Raw genomic sequence first — 8,919 nt, 5'->3', positions numbered from 1 at the left:
ACCCCTCCTGCCCACCCGGCCCTGGTAGATGGGCAGTAAAAACGCAGCTCAGCTGCCTGTTCTTATTGCCCCCCGGTCATCCATGTGAAAGAAGCCTAAAGAGCTTGCGATGCTCCTGGATGAATGAACCAGGTTGGGATTGCTCTTCAGAGAGCATGTGACAGGTGGTGGGGAGGTGCGTTAATCCCTTGGTCCCTATACTAATGCGCCACAAATGCGCGTGTTGCACACGGTCACGGGGCACTTGCAGAGCGGCTCCAATCACTTGAATGGGTTGTATTGGGCTACGGGGGGGATACAATTCCTGTTGCAGGTGTGAAGCAAAGCATTTCTGCTGCAGCATGTTTACACCTCTGCAGCTAAAGGGAGTAGCGGTTGGGGGTGATAAAAACACGGCAAGGTTTTAATGCCCCCCTCAACCTCATATGTGAATGAAAGAAGGAAAAAAAAGTCTGAAAAATCGATCGATGAAGACGACATTAGAGCCCAGTTGTAACCACAGGTGAAGTACTGTATATAGTACTGGCAAGGGGGTCATTCACACCCACCATAGTATGCTAGATAACGTGCCACACGTTCAATGGACAATTTCTAGTTTGCATGGAGGGGGCTCTTATAAATTATGCTAAAACAGATCGGAGCAAAAAATGGCTAAGATTTTGTTTAAAAAAAAATTGAAGACAGATTCCCAACTGAAAATTAGTTTTTTTTTTTGAGAGAGAGTTCAAAGAAAAGTTGAAAATAAATGCAACATTGAGTAAAACATTTGCAGACGCAGGCTTACTTTTATTGGAATGAATGCTTGCAGCTCGTCGTCCTGAAATCCCGGGGCGCCCAATCCCACCACGAGCGGTGTTGAAGACGGCGCGGGTGCCGTGTCACACAAAGTGCATGGCAATTAACCCCGACCAGCCTCCACTTTCACAACGGCCCACCGTTCCTTCCCATCAAAGGGGTTAATTATTTGGTCCTAGCGCTGATTATAGCTCGGGGGTGTGCGGCTCTCCACCGGCCGCCTGCACAATGAGCCTGTTATTCGGGGCAGGAATCCGAATATCCCGTCTTTTCTCTCACATCTGAAATAACACGGGGGGGGGGTTCCGCTCACAATCGCTCTCTCTCTCCTCCTGAAAGGTCGGCTCGCTTCCCATCACCTGAACTAACACAACATGCACCGGCTCTCACCCGCTGCCCCCCCGGTGCCACCTCCTGCCACAGGAAAGCAGCGGTCCGACGCTCGGGGCAAACGGTTACCATAATATCCGCTCTGCTGCGTGCACAGGGCCGTGTTTGTTTGGGAGACGAGTCAGTCCGCAGAGAGGAAAGGCGGCTCGGGTTCAGATTTACCTGCTCCTAATCTACTGCTGTGGAGTTCAACAGGCCGGGACTCTCCGGGGCTCATTCACATTATTGGGTTGCGGTAAAATGCAAAACGCAGTACGGTGCATTGCAATAACATTTATTTAGAATTTCACCCCAATGTGCCAAGACGGCGCCGCGCAACACACTCCTGTTATAGAAGAACGCAGTGCACAGGTGAGAACCACCCGCGTCATCCAATGAGTTGCATTGCAACAAAAAAAGCTGCACGTCCGTTAAAATGTGTGGTGGTGGATTGGCACCCCTTAACCACTTCTGGACTGGAAAATTTTCCCCCTTAAAGCGGTAGTATCCCACTTTTTTCCACTTTTAACTACAGGTAAGCCTATAATAAGGCTTACCTGTAGGTACAATTAATATCTCCTAAACCGGCACGGTTTAGGAGATATTTGCACTGCATGCAGACGCTTACGCGAGCGGCGCATGCGCTCTGAAGGTCCGGTGGACCTTCAGCTTTCCTTGCCGGGAGCTTGCCGGAAAATGACTCCCGCGCGCATGCGCGGGTGTGACGTCATCGCGGCTCTGGCCAATCACAGCGCCGGAGCCGCCGAACCCGGAAGAGACACAGAGGGATCATGTCAGCTCCCACAGCGGTGTCTGGGGGTCCGTGTCGGGGCTTCGTTCTAAGGTAAGTAATTCATAATGAGCTAGTATGCGATGCATACTAGCTCATTATGCCTTTGTCTTGCTGGGTTTTTTTTTTTTTTAGGTTTACAACCGCTTTAATGACCAGGCCAATTTTTTGCGATTCGGCACTGCGTTACTTTAACGGACAATTGCGCGGTCATGCGACGCTGTACCTAAATAAAATTGATGTCCTTTTTTTCCCCACACACAGAGCTTTCTTTTGGTGGTATTTGATCACCTGTGTGATTTTTTTTTTTTTTTTGCGCTATAAACAAAAAATAGCGACAATTCTGAAAAAAAAAAAAAACAATATTTTTATTGTTTTTTTTTTTTACTAGTAATGGCGGCGATCTGCGATTTTTTGCGGGACTGCGACATTGCGGCGGACAGATTGGACCTCTGACATTTTTGACACTTTTTGGAGGACCAGTGACATTACTACAGTAATCAGTGCTAAAAATATGCACTGTTACTGTAATAATGCCATTGGCAGGGAAGGGGTTAACCAGTGGGTGATCAGGGGTTAAATGTGAGCCTAGGGGGTGATTCTAACTGTGGGGGGTTGGTCTTTTGAAATGATCACAGAGACCTGTGATCCTATATAGAAGGATCACAGGCACTCTGTGATCATTCCAGAGAGAAGAACGGCCAGCTGTGTTTACATCAGCTGACCGTTCTTCTCTCTCAGAGGGGAGCGATCGCATATGGCTGGCGGCAATCGGAGCCGCCTGACTCGTGCATCGGAGTCCTCGATGCCGAGTGGGGGCAGGAGGGCCAGCCTGCCGCAGTATATCTGCGGTGGGCGGTCCTTAAGTGGTTAAAGGGTAACTCCACGTTCGTGGGGAAAAAATTGTAAATAAAGAAAAAACAATATAGCGTATAAAATTGCGCACAAATCATATTGTATTTGAATGTTATTAAAAAATGACCTTTCCTTTTCAATCTGCAGCTGTTGTAATTTTCTGAAACTGCGATGCAATATGGCCGCCTGTAAGCTGTTCTGTACACAGAATGTATACTGACCACACCCCCACCAAAATTGGCTCACCAATTTTCCCAGAAGTCTGCACTAAGATACAAGTCATATTTCTGGCATCCCCTGCAACAAAAGTGTAATTTTTGGTGAGATACTCCCAATAGGAACACGTCTAAAGGGATGCAAGCCCAGCAGCTTTCCTCATTAGAGCCCTGCAGCTGCCACAGCTGATAGATAATTATGAAACCACTCCAATTAGACCCACTCAACACAGAGGAACAAACAATGATTTCTTAAGAATAACAAAAGGTCGGAATCTGCAACAAAGTTTGGTAAAATCCTTGCAATGTACAAAGATCACCCAGAGGGGAATGTTTTTTTCCAACGAAAGTGGGGTTTAAGGAGTCATTCACACCAGCTATATGCACTGAACACATGAATGCTGAGAGTCTCATTACAATATCTACCAATCATCCATAACATTATGAACAGCCACCATAACCCATCCAGGCATGGACTCCACTAGACCTGTAAAAGGTATGCTGTGGTATCTGGCACCAAGCCTTCAGTAGCAGATCCTTTAAGTCCTGTAAGCTGGGAATTGGGGCCTCCATGGACCGGACTTGTTTTTCACAGATGCTTGATTGGATTGAGGTCTAGAGTATCTGGACGCTAAGTCAACACCTCAAACTCATCGTTGTGTTCCTCAAACCATTCTTGAATTCTTTAGACCAGGCCACTTTCTTCCATTGCTCCGTGGTCCAGTTCTGATGCTCAGGTGCCCATTGTAAAGGATTTTGGCTTTGGACAGGGGTTAGCGCAGGCACCCTGACCGGTCTGCGGCTACACAACCCCATACACCACAAACTGCAATGCTCTGTGTGTTCTGATACCTTTCTATCAGAGCCAACATTCAGAAATTTGAGCTCCAGTAGCTCTTCTATTGGATTCCACTATATGGGCCAGCCCCCTCCCAACCTTCATCGATGAGCCTTCCCTCTCCACCTCCAACAATGAGTCTTCCCTCTGCACTTCCATCAATGAGCCTTTCCTCTGCACTTCCATCAATGAGCCTTCCCTCCCCACTTCCATCAATGAGCCTTCCCTCGCCACTTCCATCAATGAGCCTTCCCTCGCCACTTCCATCAATGAGCCTTCCCTCCCCACTTCCACCAATGAAGCCTTCCCTCCCCACTTCCACCAATGAGGCCTTCCCTCCCCGCCTCCAACAATGAGCCTTCACCCCCCACCTCCATCAATGAGCCTTCCCTTCCCACCTCCATCAATGAGCTTTACCTTCCCACCTCCATCAATGAGCCTTCCCTCCCCACCTCCATCAATGAGCCTTCCTTCTCCACCTCCATGAATGAGCCTTCTCTCCCCACCTCTTTAAATGAGCCTTGGCCGCCCATGCCCCAGTTTTCCTTTCTTTGACCAGGTTTGGTCCTGGCCACTGCAGACCAAGAACATCCCAAACGAGCTTCAGTTTTGGAGTTGCTGTTCCTCAAAACATTCTTGAACTCATCAGACCAGGCTAAGGCATGGCCTCCACTAGACCTCTGAAGGTATGCTGTGGTATCTGGCACCAAGCCATCAGTAGCAGATCCTTTAAGTCTTGTAAGTTGGGAGGTGGGGCCTCCTTGGATCCAACTTGTTCTCTCAGCACATCCCACAGATGCTCGATTGGATTGAGATCTGGAGCCCTTAGAGACCATGTCAACATCTCAAATTTGTCATTGTGTTCCTCAAACCATTCTGGAATTCCTCAGACCAGGACACCTTCTTCCAGTGCTCCGTGCTCCAGTTCTGATGCCCAATGTAAGCACTTTTGGCTGTGGACGTGGATGCAATGCTTTGGCTCCTGCAGACTAATCCTGTTGCTTAGGTGCATAGTGAAGTACAGGCCTTCAGTTTTGAAGACGAAGGAAGAATTAATGGACTACAAGTAAAGTGACATCATGGCGCTTGTGCTCCATTGAGAACTACAGTCCCTTGGTCATGGTGGAAGATGGGACTTGTATTTTCTTCATTCACAACTGTGAATGAATGATGTGGCTGTGTGGGCGGAACCACACAGGACTGTGACAAAATCAGATTCAGCAGGAGCCTGGCTTCTATAGCTTTTGGGAATGGAAAAGTGTAAGGGGCGGTGGCTGTGGACCCTAAGTTTCATAAGTCTGGGGGTCAACTCTTAATAGGTACAGGGGTGGGGGTCTTCTTACAGCAAAATGTTGCTGTAAAGTGTAACTGTTACGCATGGTAGTGCAAATGAGCTCCTGCAAGAGTCACTCAGTGGTTCTGATTACTTTTAGAACTCATTGGGATCCTTAATACACAGACTACGCCCACCCTCTATGATCACATGACTGCGATGGACAGCTGTACTGACAGAAAGATGTAGGAGGGGAAACTTCGCAGCTTATGACAAGTTGCCTGCTGTGGTGGTTTAGTAACATTACCATGATAGCAGGCTTCTGAAATACGTCTCTACTGCATGCAATGCATGGCATGGCACAGCTGTCGAGATTTAAAAATCCCTACCTCATCTGAAATAACACTGGAGGGTTGTCACCATCCCTTACATGTCCCCTGCTGTGGCACTGATCACATGACCTCTTGTCGAGCCAGACCCTCTCTAGGAAATTTTACATTTCAATCTGCAAATTTGTTTTTGCCCTCTGTGCTCTATGTCTCCTCCCTGTGGTGAAGAAGAGATTTGATTTTTTTTTTCAAGTCAATTTTTGTATTTCTTATTAAATCTTTTTTTCTGTTTTTTACAAACTATGCCCAGGTTAATATAATGTTACCATAGTAACACTGTACTACTCTACTAAAGTTAAGGATTTTTTTTTTCTTTACACATTGATTGCTTATAGCAGTGCATTACATTGCTATAAGCAAGCATTTTACTGAATAAAAGGGATTCATCCAGTTTGTTTTGATTAGCTGTGATTGGCCAGAGCAAATCAGGTACAGATGAGCTGTGATTGTCCTTGTACACAATGGATGGCATGAAAGGAAGCCATCCACTGTTTACAACGGTCACATGGTACCAGAAGCGACCCGGTACACTGATCAGTCATTTGACACCGCGATCCAGGACATTATAGGATGTCCACCCGGATCAACGAGAGGACCACCCAGCCGTCATCTTGTTATAGGCTGGGTGGAAAGTGGTCAAGAAAACAAATCCCTGTTGCCAATCATCTGAAAATCCCGTCTTTATCTAATTCTGGATATAGCGATTTCACAATGTTCGCTATGAACCACCTGTCACTGGAGTGTAGGGGCTCGGCGGCTGCAGCTAGCTGCTCAACGTTACACGAGTTGTGTCCAAAAACTCCAGTAATTGGTATCAGAACACAAACAAAACAGAAGATACAAACAAATTACCTTTATTGGCCTACAAAATAATCGCCATCCTTCACCAACACACTTCTGGCAACGTCCATAAGGCTACGTCTGGAAATCATTGCAAATCGTGGGACGCCTGTGCGTTGCCGTTGATTTGCAATGGCACCCCAAACTCTGTGCGATGTTGCCGCGATTTCCGCCTGCCGAATCGCGGTAACATCGCGCAAACAAAATTGCGGGTCGCATGACGCCCAAAAAAGGTACAAGAGCTTCTTTGGGGCGTCATGCGACCCGCGATTTTGTTTGCACGATGTTACCGCAATTCGGCAGGTGGAAATCGCGGCAACATCTGATTCTGCCTGCGATCCACTACGCCAACATGTGAACGTAGCCTAAAGCTTCTGGAAACTGTCGTAGCAACTGTTTCAAAACTCCCTTAAAGAATGTGGCGTTTACAGTTTGACCAGCAGGAACAAACTCCTTATGGATGATGCCATCGTTGCCGAAGAAGGCGATCAAGATGGCCTTGATCTTGGACTTTTGCAGGAGAATCTTTTTGGGTACCGGGGGAAGACAGTGAACGCCATTCCATCGATTGCCACTTGGATCTTGAATGGAACTGGTAGCACCGGGTCTCATCCCCTGTGACAACGGTTGGCAGAAAGGATGCATCTTGGTCACACAGTAATGAAATCTCCAGGAGGTTTCCATCCATTTTGTTTTATTGGCCTTCAAAATAATCGCCATCCTTCACCAACACCCTTCTGGCAACGTTCATAAAGCTTCTGGAAACCGTTGTAGCAACTATTTCAAAACTTCCTCGTAGAATGCGGCGCTCGCAGTTTGACCCGCAAGAACTTATGGATGATGCCATCGTTGCCGAAGAAGGCGATTAACATTGTCTTGACCTTGGACTTTTGCAGGAGACTCTTTTGGGTTGCGGGGAAGACGGTGAACGCCATTCCATCGTTTGCCGCTTGGATTCCGGATGGAATTGGTAGCACCGGGTCTCATCCCCTGTGATGGCGGTTGGCAGAAAGGATGGATCCTGATCACACGTGGTGATGAAATCTCCTCCCGGTTTGCTTTCTGCTCATCTGTCAGCTTGTGCGGCACAAACTGGGAACAGATTTTCCGCTTTCCCAAGTCTTCGCAGACGATGGTACGCACCATGTCCTTGCTAAAGCCCAATTCCTCTGCCATCAACCATAGAGTCAGTCACCAATCTCATGCCAGCATTTGTCTCACTCGGTCGATCACGTTTGGGGTTCTGCTTGTTGACGGCTGACCCGAACATGTGTCGTCCTCAGCTGTTCCCTTCCCATCGTGAAAAAATGGGAAGGAAATGGCTTCCGAGCCTGTCTCAGCCAATGAGGAGAGAGAGACCTGGGAGAGTTGAGGCTCCCATGCGCATTGCTGGATCGAGAGGGGCTTGGGTGAGTATTAGGGGGGCTGTGGAAGGAGCAGGACATGGAAGGTTTTTACCTTCATACACAGAATAGGCCTTCAGCCTTTAAACGCAGCTGTACAGCACACCAAATACGCAATAAAATTATTTTGCTTTAAATCCTATATAACTTTTCACATCTTTGGTGCCCAGTTTCAAAAATAGAAAATGCACCTCCCATGGATTTCTATAGGAAATGCATCAACTGCAACTGTGATGCGTTTTTTGAATAACCTGTCTCAGTTGCATGCAGGGAGTCAGAAAACCAAAAAACGCACCAACGCATTAGAAACACGATACTGCAAGTGTGAAAGATTAATTTACTTCGTTGGGAAGTGACAACTGTCACATTTCTTTGTCCCCCCCAGCTACTGAGTATGCAACAAGAGGTGAGAAGCTGAGTTACCAGCATTAGGTAACCCCTGACCCTTAGATTGCAGCGGCAACTCTACCGTGACGTTCAGTGTGGAGTGCCCCTTTAGCCCCTCTCCCGGCAGGTATTCCTCCTAACAATGGCGCATTCTCCGGGATAAGCTGAGCCGTTCGGCTAATCCAGCAGAAACCTCTCTGACAAAGGACAGAGAGAAACCACAGACAGTTCACTGTGCCGTACAATGACTTCTATTCATTCTCCTTCCCCAGTTCTGTTTCCAATCCGCCCGGACCGGCCAGGAACAGCTGTTTCCTCCTGAACTTTCCCCATCCACACTCTGAGAACAACTGAATCTCTCCATCCAAACCTTCCATGTGCTCCATAGACGGGGGAAGAGTCAGGATCCCTGCGTGCTACGGCGTCATTTGACGTGTTTGTGGAGATAAACATCCCATTTATTTAGAGCAAATGGCATTCAATGAAAAGAAAACCGAAGTTGCAAGTATTTGTAAAAAGACGCAAAACACAACGCAGGTCCATCAGTACCTCCTGTACCCGGTGCCTAGGGATGCCATTCTAAGTGAATGGAGCTCGAACGTGGCGTGTCCTCGGTTAACACAATCAAGTACTTAGATCGATTTCATTTCCAGAGGCCATTTCGGCTTAGATTTACAAGTGGTAATATTTGTCATAAGGGCAACCATCGAGGGGGGGGGGGCAGCCCATACACATGTAGGGCGCCTGTGCGTTCCGAGGGGCCCG

At 47.6% G+C, this 8,919-nt stretch overlaps 1 protein-coding gene across 1 annotated transcript in view; it reads right to left on the bottom strand.

The window, feature by feature from the left end:
• SLC39A11 (solute carrier family 39 member 11) overlaps positions 1 to 8,919 on the bottom strand; it is a 401,122-nt gene that overhangs the window by 4,461 nt on the left and 387,742 nt on the right. The gene's annotated exons all lie outside the window — the stretch shown is intronic.

Source organism: Pelophylax lessonae (genome assembly GCF_965119305.1).
Source record: "Pelophylax lessonae genome assembly, chromosome: 11".
NCBI classification, from domain to species: domain Eukaryota; kingdom Metazoa; phylum Chordata; class Amphibia; order Anura; family Ranidae; genus Pelophylax; species Pelophylax lessonae.
This window is presented reverse-complemented; position numbering and strand designations above follow the sequence as displayed.